The sequence below is a fragment of the Dreissena polymorpha genome, chromosome 11, assembly GCF_020536995.1.
Source record: "Dreissena polymorpha isolate Duluth1 chromosome 11, UMN_Dpol_1.0, whole genome shotgun sequence".
Taxonomy (NCBI): Eukaryota; Metazoa; Mollusca; class Bivalvia; order Myida; family Dreissenidae; genus Dreissena; species Dreissena polymorpha.
The window spans coordinates 61619134-61633961 of NC_068365.1; the positions used below are offsets into that span (position 1 = coordinate 61619134).

At 33.4% G+C, this 14828-nt stretch overlaps 1 long non-coding RNA gene across 1 annotated transcript; it reads right to left on the reverse strand.

The window, feature by feature from the left end:
* Positions 1-25: 25 nt before the first annotated feature.
* Positions 26-3958, reverse strand: LOC127851637 (uncharacterized). The gene is made up of 4 exons (XR_008035862.1): positions 3774-3958; positions 3540-3613; positions 2068-2172; positions 26-1416 (listed from the first exon to the last, which is right to left on the reverse strand). It is a non-coding gene; the product is annotated as an uncharacterized LOC127851637 (long non-coding RNA).
* Between the last annotated feature and the right edge of the window lie 10870 nt (positions 3959-14828).

Below are 14828 nucleotides of genomic sequence, written 5' to 3' on the forward strand. Positions count from 1 at the left end.
CGAGGTCAATTATAAGAGGCTTAGAGACATTGACTACAATGGTTTATTAAATACAGGTAATACAGAAGACAATGCAAAACACATATCGATAATCAAACAAAAAACTAAACATTTTGTAAGAAAAATTGTTTTCTTTACATGTGTAACAAGAAACCGGTGTAGACTGGTGATGCTCCCCAAAAGTTTTTTTTTGTCACAATATTGCACTATATATTCAGATAAAAGGAATCGTCTTAAGGGGCATAACTTTGGACAAAATTATACGATGGATGGATTAAAGCTTCATTGAATTCCGGTCAGAAGTTGGGGAGAAATAGCCCGGACAAGAATTGCACTATATGTACAGTTTATAGAAAATTTCAAAAGGCCATAACTCTGTGAAAAATCATCCGACCAGAACCGGCTGATAATATGCACATCTCCTGTTGGTAGTGAAGCTTCCCATCAAGTTTCATTGAATTACTGTAATAAGTTGCTGAGAAATAGCTCGGACAAGCATTGCACTATATGTACAGTGGAAAATTTCAAAGGGCCATAACTCTGTGAAAAATCATCCGACGAGAACTGGCTGATAAATTGCACATCTCCTCTTGGTAGTGAAGCTTCCCATAAAGTTTCATTGAATTCCAGTCATTAGTTGCTGAGAAATAGCCCGGACAAGAATTGCCCTATATGTACAATGGAAAATTTCAAAGGGCCATAACTCTGTGAAAAATCATCTGAAGAGAACAGGCTGATAATATGCACATCTCCTCTTGGTAGTGAAGCTTCCCATAAAGAATCATTGAATTCCAGTCATTACTTTTTGAGAAATAGCCTGGACAACAATTGTGCACAGACGGACACATGGACGGACAGACGAAGCGGCGACTATATGCCTCCCAAAATAAATTTTGGGGGAGCAAAAAAATGTATTGATAAAAATCGCCATAATATAACAAAAAAAATATAGTTTATGCTAAATTCAATATTAAAACTTCCTAAAAAATTTAATTGCATTGTACAACCAAGAGCATTCATTATTTATAACATAATGTAAGATTGTACATTTTCAAAACACTTCTAAAATTATATTAACACTAAAGATGTGAAACTTAACAGTTATCTAACAAAGATAACTTCTGCGTCAACTTCAAATGAATATCAAACACGTCTTGGGCAACAATTCATTTTTTCGCTTTTCTCAATCTAGAAACATGCTGATCTCTAAGTATTGATGTAGGTGGAGGGGTGACGGGGGCTATAGTTGACCTAATTCTTTTGGGGTCTTCAGGCAGCTGTTCACATTTGCCACTTATTCTTTTCTTGCCTATGGTGAATTCATTTATAACTTCAGTGATCAAACCGGTTATGTATGTTTTTTTCACAGGCCTTGAGCTCCAATTACAAGCAGCTTTTGAGTACACTTTTTTTCTCCTGAAAGATTGTTTTATAACTGACATGATGTTTGAAAAAATGAAATGACAATTGCTAAAACAAAACAAAAGAATAAAGATCTATAGACAATATATATGCCATAATATAAATTTACTGATTCAGTGCATACTATGCTACAGTAGTTCTTTTATGACAGGAGCATTGTTTGCAAAATGTATACTTATTATTCATATCACATGAATGTGTCAAATTTGAGCTTAAATACATCATGTTTGTAAATTCAATTTATCTGTTAATAATAAAAACTTTCAATAAGTAAACATAAATCTGTAAATTGATCCTTACAATTAAACATTTAATAAAAACAGGAAATGTGGTTGTCAGAAACACTATCTCCCCTACTGCGCCACTTTGATTTATTTTATTTTATCATTTGGTAGGTTCAGATGAACTCTTTAAAGCTTATTACTTCTCTTGAATTTGTTTTTTTTTACCTTTGACCTTGAAGGATTATCTTGACCTTGACCTTTCACCACTCAAAATGTGCAGCTCCATGAGATACACATGCATGCCAAATATGAAGTTACTATTTCAATATTTCAAAAGTTATGGCAAAATGTTAAAGTTTGACGCAAACAAACACACAAACAAACAAACCAACATACAGGGCGAAAACAATAATATAAATACCTCTCATTTCCTTCTTTGTCAAACAAAACAGGACGATTCAAGTGTTTTGAATAATCTATTGCTGCTAACTGACACAGGTAAACTCTGCATCTATAAACAGCATAGCTGAAAAAAAATAATTTTAGAAATGAAACTCAGAAAATATCATGCAACTCATCATGTGAAAATCTGCCTTTATGACTTTGATGATGTTACACTAGATATGAACTAATTCAACACCAATGACTTGACATTTTCATAATCAGAATTCATTTCTTGATTAACTACTAGTTGTTTAAACATCCTGTGAACAAATACAAAAATCCTGTTCATAAATAATTTTACAATCACATAATGAAACAAGAGCACCGCGTTACGGGTGCCACGCTAGGCTTCGAAAGCTTGTCAAAATTTTTTTTTAGAGGTCACAGGGACATTGACCTTTGACCTAGTGACCGAAAAATGGGTGTGGCGTGTAGAACTCATCAAGGTGAATCCTTATATGAAGTTTCAAAGTTGAAGGTGGAAGCACTTTGATTGTAGAGCAAAATGTAAAAGTTTTAGCACGACGCCGGCGGACAACACGACAACGAGCAGCTGGCTGACGACACAACAACGACGAGCTGGCTATGACAATACCTCGGGTTTTCTCCGAAAACAGCCGAGCTAAAAATATATTCATATTTTAGTCATTCAGGCAGTTTATTACGAGACTTGTCACAAAGGGTACATCATTTTTACACTATCGTGTAAGTACCTGTTATCGAACAGCACCTATTATCGGACGTTTTGTTTTGGTTCTGTATGCACATGCGCAAAAGTGCGCATGACGTCACATTGATAAACAAATGGTCGCACATGAAGTCCATGAGCTGCTTGCCTACTTAGCTTGAAACAAATGCGCCGAAAACAGGTTAAAGGAATGCATTTATTGTTATTTACACCGTTTGTGTGTTTTTTGCTATTACTTTTTGAATGCATTTATCAAAACGTGCATTTACACACCAAAAAGCATATTTCCGTTTGCAATTTTGATTGCAGCAGACGCAGATTTTTTCGCCGAGTCCGGGTCACGTGATAGTCATGTGACTTTGTATATACTGGAGTAGTATTTATGAAGTGTCGGGTAATAGGTCATGTTTACATCGGCCGCCATTTTGTTTTGTCTGCTAGAGGTGACAATAATCAGGGAATCATTGTTATAAATTCTTGAAGGTAGTTTGCTGGAAAACTTTACAGATAAATCATTCAATGATTGAACTGTTAGTCATTTGTTAAAACAAAATGCTTTTGTCATTTTAAGTGTTTCAATTTTAAGGTAATTTAACGTAAATTCTTAGGTGTTCGATAACTGGTTCGTCCACCATAAAATGTAAATTCTCAAAAATAAAGAGCATATATAACTTTGTTCAATGAATGAGCATGTGTTCATAAAATAAAAGAGAAACACTTTAACAAGTGTTTTTTTTTTAAACATTTAACTTTTTATTTACCTGAAAGCATTTCGGTTTGGTTTGGAGCGTACATCAAAAGATGATTGTTGAAGCTCTCTAGTTCATAAGTAGTTCTGAAATTTAAAAGCATTGTACATTTCTAAAACAAATCTTTTATAATTATAAGGATTTGTGTGTGTGTTAGTCAAATCGTGTTCATTATGTAGCAAAATAATTACGGGAATTTATAGAAAAGTAGCTATGAAACACAAACTGAAAATGAAGAAGACTTACGCATCGATCAATATTTCCATCATTTTCTCGTCCTTTTCAATCCCAGTAGCTTCTTTAACTCTTCTTCATCGATCACACTGAATACCAATGTCTATTATCCTTTCCCTTTTATTACGCCTGTACCTTGCATCTCATGTTTTTTTTAGTCTTAGCGCTAGCACTTGTTTTTGTCCGAACCATCTTGAATTCTGATGGCTTTCAGTTTTCGACCGCATATTCGTATTTGTGAAAAGTGATTTTCCAATAAAAATATTGCTTTAAATATGAAGTATATTTTATTGGTTTATCAAAAATATTCAATGAAAATCAATTATTTGCTCAACAATCTAAATCTCATTCTTTAGAAATAATGTTATTTCTATGCCAAAAATAAATGACAGTACCATGTACCACGTGACTTGTCAGTTGATTTTCAGCTTCATTTATTTTTAGGTCAAAAACGTCGAGCGGCGTTTTTGAAATATAATATGGAATTCCCATCCGCTTGGGCTTATGTGTTGGTTTGTGTTATACTTCCTTTAGTCTGCTTTGAGTTTTTATATCCTTAAATCAAAGGCGATAATCGTTTTTAATATCTAAAACAATAATTTTATGTTTTGTTCAGACCATAATCCATTGGACAGTCCCTTTAAAGCAAAGGAAAAACTAACGCTAATATAAACAAACAAAAAGCAGAGATTGATGATGTCCTTTTATAGGTAACTTAAAAAATTACACTTGTCGAAGCGTGTTGTGTACCCAAAGGACATAAAGTCTTTTTAATACAAATACTGTTGAAACATCAAATTATGATATATGTGTGTATCAAATCTACATTTAAACATGTTGCCGTATTTCGAAGCCCATTATAATATTGTTTGAGCATATAGCGTAGACAAACAGTTTGCAAGAACCACTACTTAGAAATAAAACAGAATGAAGGGAAACAATCAATGTGTGTGCTTGAAATGTTCAAAAAAATACAGTTCAAAGTGAGAAAAAACAACAACAACGAAATGACAACACACTTTGGGTTAACCGACGATTATTTCAATATTTTATCATTTTTTGTTGACATAAACCCCTTAATGCAAATTAATTACACAATGGGGGTAATATCGATCCGCCGAAGCACTTATTTCCCGTCACGATTTATGTATCCAATCAGTTTCGTATAAAAGAGACCTCCAACCAATGAGAAAAGACAACAATGACTAAAACCTGCACCAAACGTAAGAGTGATTGTCCGACCTAAAAATAAAGTGTGTACGTGTTAATGCTGTTCGTGTCTAAATAATATGTGGCCTCCGCCAAGAGCCTAAAAACAAATCATCAGCTCACGTCATTTAGGTTGAAATAACCATCTCTACATGACTAGGAAGCGTGTCGATGACCAAACGGCCTCTTTTAAAGGACCCTTTAAAGTTTTATGGCTATATCAACAATACCCACCTACAAACGCAATATGACATTCGTCAAGCTTATACGTTTCTTATTAAAGAAACGACGTTTCGACGTTTGACACGTTTGAACCATAAATGTCAGCGAGTCAATTTTTATTGACAGTTATACATTACATGATCTTTTTTTCGTCTGACGCGAGAGGTCTTAATTGCAGTGGGCAGTACTCCGAGGTGGTGACATTAGTCCGATCTACTAGGCTAGTACGCTGACCTAAGTTCAGATAATTTCGGACAATTATTCTCATTAGACTTAACGACGGGACGATCAGTGTGCGATTATTACAAAACCGGCATTTTATAATAACTGTTCGATTTGTACTTCTTGTTCGTTATATTTTTTTCATACGAATGTGTTTCAAAAGTTGATCTTCCTATTGAGTTCCTGATCTAATAGTGTATGAACATAATGAAACCTAAAATAGTGTGTTTGCTGTTGGTTTGTTTAGCTGCACTTCAAGGAGGTATGTATCACTTCTGTTTTTTTTAAATATATTATAAATACGATAATAGGTTCTTCTTATTTTACTTGCAAAAGCTCATTAGACAGTCATGTATGGTATTTAAACCAAAGTGTTCGGACACTTCTTTACATAAAAAACAGTTTAATGCTTTCAATAGAAATACTTATTTGAGAAATCAATTAAATGAATTTTGTGTTGACCAAACAGTGTTTTGCAAATTATCAAAGCATTTTGATCATTCAATCTGTTTGATCTAGTGTTATATTTTTGAGTTTTGTGGTATTTTTGTGGTAAATTATGCTTGGGTATTCAATACATAAATGTTTATTAAAGAACATTGTAATTTATAGGGCGATTCAAACAATATTTATTTGCAAGTTATAGAATAATCTCACTAGAAGTAAAATGATGTCACCAACTTATAAAATTTATTTTATTCATGAACAAACGACGTATTTACTCACTTTATCTGTTCCGATTCGTTCCGACGACACATAAACAAAATATTATATATCGGTATTTTGTTCTACAACAAATACGAGTGAACATGTCGGTCGTGGCGTAAACTTGGTCGATAAGAATTATGTTAACGAAAACAAAATAGTTGTTTAGTGGTAGGTACAATCTTGAAATATTTAAGATATTGTATTTATCATAACTCGTTTACAAGGATGCATTGGTATTTTATTTTGACAATAAAGTACTTCCCTTAAAGGGATCTTTTCACGCTTTGGTAAATTGACAAAATTGAAAAAAGTTGTTTCAGATTCGCAAATTTTCGTTTTCGTTATGATATTTGTGAGGAAATAGTAATACTGAACATTTACCATGGTCTAATATAGCCATTATATGCATCTTTTGACGATTTTAAAACCTAAAAATTATAAAGCGTTGCAACGCGAAACGATTGAATAATTTGGAGAGTTCTGTTTTTGTCGTCAAGTTTTGTGAAACTACGAAGATTGCTTATATAAGGTATAAAATACGTCATGAATGTGTACTCGGCGGATTAGCTCAGTAGGCTAAAGCGTTTTTACTTCAGGACTCTTCATTCAGTCTTTAGGAACAACAGGTAAAGGTGTAAAAAGGCAGCCCTTATTGCATAGACCTACAAGTACTTTTTCAAACGGGAAACTAAAGCAGTACAAGCAATACCATTATATGGCTGTATGACTAACAGGACGTGTATTTCATGTGACTACTTTCTCAGAAACGCGTCTATTGGAATGGAATGTAGACTGCGTACACAAGAGTGTAATACATGTACATGTATATACTGGATGCACTTTGCATGACTGGTCCACTTTGACTGATATGTATCACGACAGATTTTGCTTGAGAAGTCCGAATGGACAGTTATGGTTTATCAACTACATTCGCTCGTCTCGTTTCAACGAATAAGATATATCTTCTTAATTACAGGATATGGCTTCTTCAGTCTTTCTCCACGGTGCACGTTAAGGTGCATTTAGGTTTAAAAAACGCAAACGTGTTTAACGTGGTGATTTAAGTTAAGATTCAATGATTTTTTTGTTTGAAGATTGGTTGCATTGCTGTTATATATAGGTCTTAAGTTTGCTGTAAGTGATGCTGAATGTGATTGATGTCTAATTAGTTCAATATGTCCGTAGCCTACTTATGCGAAATATTCAGAGCACTAATGGGTGTAAGATATTTGCCTACTTACTTACATTCCACACGAGGATACACACCAACGTCATCAGCAATGTCCTCATTCTCCTCCTGATTCTCCTCCTCATTCTCCTTCTCATCATGAGGATCCTCCTTCTCCTCCTTCTCCTCCTCCTCCTCCTCATCATCATCATCATCATCATCACCCCACCACCACCATCACCACCACCACCATCATCATCATCATCATCATCATCATCATCATCATCATCATCATCATCATCATCATCATCACCACCACCACCATCATCATCATCATCATCATCATTATCACCTCATCATCATCATCATTATCATCGTCGTAATCGTCGTCATCGTCGTCATCGTCGTCACCGTCTTCATTATCGTCATCGTCTTCAACGTCATCGTCGTCGTCGTTATCGTAATCTTCGTCGTCTTCGTCATCGTCGTCATCTTCGTCGTCGTCGTCATCGTCGTCGTCATCGTCTTCTTCTTCTTCGTCGTCTTATCATCATCCACATGTTCATCATAATCATGAATAGCATCGAAGTCTTCACCATATTTGCTATCATCACAGTCCTCATGATCCATATCATTATCATTTTTATTATCATCATCAAAAATACGTGCCTACGTATATTATTTGCAGACGGTCTATACAATATTGAAGAAAAATTATATTCCGCGTTTCGTATGTTTTTAAACATTTTCTAAAATATATATTCATTTCATTTTCAGTACAGGGACAGGCATGTCCGGCCGCTGGAAACGGTACGTACCTTTAAGAACTATTTTATATTTATCCCCAATTAAAGAGATTTGTTCACAGCATAACAAAAATATTTTAAACTGTTTCAGATTAATATAAAAAATAATAGCACATATCTGATCAAGTGGTATTTAGAGCATTTGTTGAAATTGTTTAAAATGTGTGCGTCACATCATTTAAAAATATAAGATACGTTTAATAACATATGTCTGTTTGAATAACAAAGAAGAGACTAGTAAAACATATATCATTGACTATATATTTTTAAAAGAGTGGTTTACATACATGCTTATTGCATAGGCGACCCAGGTTCAATTCAGCGCATGTGAATCTTGTTTGTTTGCATAATACAGGTTTGGATAATGTTCTTCTGAGTACCTCCGACCCTACACTAAAAGACCAAACACAATTTGTATTTCTGTAAAAATATGAAATGGCGTGATAGTGCAGCCATAATTCAGCTTGGAAGATCCGGTTGTCAGTAACATGTTCCGATTCGAAATATATAGGGTGGACGGTGGTGTAAATATACGGACAAATAACCGCCGCAATCTATTTACGTTAGCCGACAATGCAACCTTTCTACAACTTTCATATCATGATGGGGATCTTACACAGATCTTCATGCTTTTAAGCCAAAAAACACTAATTATCTCATAATTGCATTGTTTGGTTCTTTTCCTTCTCAAACACGTTTCGTCATATAATATTTGAAATAATGCCCTCGCTAAATACTAAAAATAACTCAACCATTAGTTTATATGATCAGTTATTGTCATTTTCCATCTAAATTTGTTTTAAGCTCTTTTTTCTCGGTCGGTCGATTCTCCTACTTGTAATGGTTTATTTATCAGACTCAATACAAATTCTTGCGAACATACAAGCCGGCATATTTCCAATTAAAAAAATAACCTTTGCATCCGTTGACTTGTGAGCTTTGAATACGGTAAAATCATTTGAGCTGTGCTCTATGAAAAGGTTGTTTAATACATGTGAGTAAAGTGTCTTCCCAGATTAGCCTGTGCATTCCGCACAGGCTAATCATGAACGACAATTTCCGCCTAGACTAGATCTTTGTTAATAAAAGACTTTCTTCAAACGAAAAATATCATAACAGCGGACAGAAAGTGCCGTCCCTGATTAGCCTAGGCAAATTGCACGGGCCAATATGGGGCTTCACTTTACGCACATGCATTAAACCCACTTTTCACAGAGCAAATTTCATTCAGATTCGGCATGAATCGCGGTGAACCCATTTATGCCTAGCGTCCTGAAAAAAGGACATTGCAAACAGCGTAGACCCAGATGAGACGCCGCATTATGCGGCGTCTCATCTGGGTCTGCGCTGTTTGCTTAAAGGAATTTCTATATGAAATATTCTAAATATAGAAATAAATATGGTAGACATCCCTAATTTTGGAAATAAATTGATCCAATTTAGAAGGATGGGAGAGTTTACTAGGCTTGAATGGGTTAATCAAAGAAAAGACTCTTTTGTGGACACGTAAATTAGTCTATTTCTGAACTCGGAAATACATGAGGAATTTACGTAGGTTAATTTGCGATGTCTTCGTGGATCGGCCATCCAGCGAAATCAACGGAAATTAAAGGGACCTTTGTACAAGTTTTTCATGTATTAAAGTTTTTCATTAACTGCATTATATTGATAAATGTAAACATTTCATCTAAATGTAAACATTTCTTCTAAAAAGCTCGAATAATAAACAACCATAAAAATAAAGGAAGAAAAAAAGTAATCCTCAACTGGGTTCGAATCACTGAGCCCTGGAGTAAAGTATATCGTTTAGACAACTCGGCCATCTGTGCTCACGCAATAAGTTATACATGTATTGTATACATTATGTAAGCAATCCTCGTAGTATCACAGCATATAACGCCAACAACAGAACTCTCTAAATTATGCAATCCTTTTGCGTTGCAACGCTTTATAATTTTCAGTTTTTTACATCGTCAAAAGATGCATATAATGGCTATTTTAGAGCATGGTAAACGTTCAGTATTACTGTTTCCTCATAAATATCATCACTAGACGAAAATTTGCGAATCTGAAACATTTGTTTGTCAATTTATCAAAACGTGAAAAGGCTCCTTAGTGTGAAATGATTGTATAGAAATGATTATGTCGCAGCCTCCGCTTCCTTTTTCAAGAGTCCACAATACAATTCATTATTTAACTCTTTATAACTTAAGACGGGTTACGCCTATTGGAAAGAGCAAAACATAACAATTTACACATTATTATTAGTAATGCATAGAGAATGCAAGTTATTCAAAACAAACACTATTATGTCAATGAATATGTGTTTTTGCTTTGATTTGTGCAATGCGACTAATCGTTTAGGGCGAAATGTCACTATAATATGATGGATTGGCTAATTTACATCTACAGTAATCTGTCAATGTCGAGTAGGTATGTTTATGTCTTAACCGACGACTGGACACGAGCTACTGACCGGTCGGGCTTGCCTGGTCTAAACATGAAAAAGTATTTTCTGGTGTTTTGTGCAAAGTTTTTTTTTAATTGCAACCGCATGGGAGTGGTAGTCAAAGTCATGAACGATGTTATTAAGCGCCGTGTCCTTTTTTTACAACAGCATGATGTGGTTAGGTCTGACAAATCATTAATATTTTTGTTGTATCCAATTTCTTAACAATATACAGTATTTCCCTATGATTATTTACAAAACGTGGAGGAAAAGCATTTTGATAAAGTAACTATACAGCAAATCGAATTATAAATCCCGTGAAACCTCTGTACTTATTATTAACAAACTTCTGCAATTTTAGCATATTAACAACCAAATGCACCGCTCTGGGAAAACTGGGCTTAATGCATGTGCGTAGTGTCATCTAATATTAGCCTGTGCAGTCCACATATGCTTATACTTAACGCCTTAACTAAATTAACAAATTCAGATACTTTTTTCAAACGAAGCAAATAATAAACACGGAAAGTGTCGTCACTGTTTTGCCGTAGCGGACTCAACAGGCCGATCCGGGACAAAACTTTGCTTACCATCATCAAACTCTTATTTCCCAGAACTTGGCGTATATTATAGCAATATGTATAAACTGCTTTATTAAGAAAATCGCTTATAAAACGTTGTATTGCGAATTTGTAAAACAGACATCGTGCGAAGATGCCACGCTTAAAACAAAATGTATTAAGGAACAAACACATGAACAAGGTCGAAAAACTTACGCCTGCTTCGTAAAAAAAATTGTTGTTGATTTTTTATGACAAATTGTAAGAACATTCGTTAGATAATGACTGAATATTGTATTGGTGAATGCGGCACTTGGTGCAGCATGGCGTAATAGAATGAAATAAAGGTGGCATTTTTTTATCGTCGAATCATTTTATGTTTATTACACGTAATCACCATGAACAAAAAGTTTGTTTGTGCGGTCATTTGATGTCGATATGACATTATAAAGATGCTTATACACGTTGATTTACGACTTGACAGGTGTTACACATTGACAGAATTTGTCGATAAACGTGTTTTACCACTTGTAAAATGTCACCTAGCCACGAGCATTCCGTGCATACAGGTCAAGATAAAGATCTGTAGGCATTGCGCTGATATGTTGCAAACGTTGTATCCTTTACAATCTTAATAATAATAATAATAATAATAATAATAATAATAATAATAATAATAATATTAACTTTATTTCACGAAGATAACACATTAAGAAATAGCATATCTTTTTTACAATGTGGTCTTCAAAAACACAGTATATGTAAATATAACTCAACAATGTCTATCATACTGCAATCAGCCTTAAAATAATTACAAAAGCATCATATAATGAAAATAATAATACTAATACAAAAAATATTAATAATATAATATAATAGTAGTATAATTACAATAATAATAATAATAATAATAATAATAATAATAATTATAATTATAATAATAATAATAATAATAATAATAATAACAATAATAATAATAATTGTTATTATTATTATAATAATAATAATAATAATAATAATAATAATAATAATAATAATGGTTATTTCATTCTTTCATAACAACAGACAATCACAAAGCAAAAAGAAGAAGAATAAAATACCCAAAAGCGGTATTTTCATCCATACAACCCACAATATCAAAAAAAGTTTTGCGTTTGTTGCAAATGATTTTCAAGGTGCCGTTTAAAGGAAATAATTGTAGGTGCTTGTCTTATATTATTTGGAATAAGGTTCCATATATTTCTCGCACAAAAGGAAAAAGTACCCTAACCGTAATTCGTTTTAAATGCAACATATGATAAATCGTTGTGGGTGGTGGGCCTAAGAAAGTATGTATTGTTATTTGATACAAAAATAACATCATCAAAATAAGGAGGCATTGAGCCATCTAAAACTTTGTACACTATAGTCCCAACAAGAAATTTACACCTATTTTCAAATGACAACCAGCCCAGTTTATTGAAAATCGGAATTGAAGAAGAGGAAAACGGCTTATTCAGTATTATTTTTGCAGCACGTTTCTGTATCGAAATTACTTTCTTTAAATTTGATCTTGTGGCTGAGCACCATATTGTACAACAATAGTCCATATGTGGTAAGATGTATGAATTATAAAACAACTTCATTGTTTCATAATTTAGATAGGGTTTAATGCGTTTTAATAAGGCTAGCTTTGAGTTGAGCTTTCGACAAACGTTATTTATATGCAGTTTCCAAGTGAGATGTTTGTCAACAGTTATACCGAGTAAATTATGATGTTCAACTTGATCCATAACAATGTTGTTGATTTTAAGTAATAAGGTGTTTGCAGACTTATTAGCACTGGATAATATCATGCATTAAGTTTAGTTTGGATGTATTAACATATTGTTAAAAGAGCACCAATTTGATATTATATCTAAACCATTTTGCAAAGTACTTTGAATGCTTTTAATGTCAACATCAGCTTCATGTAAGGTAGAGTCATCTGCATAAAGATCTAACGCTCCCTTTTGAAGGAAAAACGGCATGTCATTAATATATATAAGGAAAAGAAGAGGACCGAGAATAGATCCTTGAGGTACCCCGGCTTTTATAGTTTGAAAAGCTGATTTTTGTGTTCCGACTTTGACGCATTGTTGTCTGTTAGATAGGTACGACTGCATCAAGGTAAGTACACTCTCAGAGAAATGATACATAGAAAGTTTTTATAGTAAAATATCATGATCTACTAAATCAAAGGCTTTTCTAAGGTCAAGGTATACTGTCCCTACAATTTTTCCAGAATCTATGTTTTGTAGCCAAGAATCTATAAGTCGAATCAATGATGACTGACAAGAATGATTTTGACGAAAAACAGACTGGAAAGTATGCAACAATTGATGTTTTTCAAGAAAGGACTTCATTTGATTTGAAATGTGTCTTTCAAATATCTTAGAAATAGTAGGGAGTATGGAAATGGGTCTATAGTTGTTTAGGTCATTTTTATCTGATTCTTTATGCACAGGCAATATATATGCATTCTTAAGCCTGTCCGGCAAAATTCCACTTTGAATGCTCTTATTTATGATTGATGTTATTGAGCCGACAATGGTATCACCACAATGTTTGAGTATATAAGAACTGATATTGTCAAGGCCAGGTGCTTTATTGTTTTTTAAACAGTCGATTATTTTACGGACCTCAAATACTGTTATTGGTGCAATTTCAAATAAATGTGTTTTTAGTTTATCATTGAGATATCTTTGGAATTTTGTATAATTATATGGTTCAAATTTAGTTTTGGTGATCAAATCGGAGATGATAGTAAAATGTGTGTTGAATGTGTCTAAGATCTCAGGAATGCTGTCAATGGTTGTATTATTTACGTCAAGTGTTAATGGCAGAGTGAGGGAAGGATTTGGATGTGCAAGGGAATTAATTGTTTTCCATATATGTTTTGTTGACACATTTTCCTTTACTGAGTTATTATAAAATTGTTGTTTATATTTTCCTATAAGAAACGTTACATGGTTCCTTTGTTTTTTGTACTCGTCGATTTTGTGATGTTTTTTCAACCAGTCTCGCATTTTAATTGCATGTTTAATTTCGTCTGAAAACCATCCAGGTACAATTTGTGACTTAATTCTTTTTGTTTTAATAGGTGCATGGATGTTTAATGTTGAGGTTATGGTATCAAGTAAATAATTGAGACATGTATTGGGATCTGAGACCATGTCAATCATTTCTAAATTTGACATTAATAAATCGTTTTGAAAAGTGTGTTCCTTAAAATGTTTGAATTGCCTATATTCTTTTGATATATGCTTGTTCTTAGGTATTTTTGTATGCATTTGTCTTGTAAAACATACAGGAAAATGATCACTAACACTATACGATGAAACAAAAACATTGCTAATACGATCGGGTCTATTTGTATATAAATGATCAATAATTGTATACGATTTCTGTGTAATTCTTGTTGGTTCCATTACTTATTGTTTAAGACCATTTGACATTACAAACGAATTTCAGCGGGAGTTTTTGAATGTTTCTTTTTCAGATTGAAAGTTCATATTTAAATCACCTAAAATATAAAGTTCTTTACTCATACAGTTAATAGCATTTTTAACGCTGATATCATAGAGCATGTGCATACAATCTTAGTTATATACGTTCAAATAGATAAAACGATGATTAATAAAAAAAGAATAAAAGTTCCAAATAACTGGAACCCGAAAAAAGAGAAGTATTCGCTTGCAAATC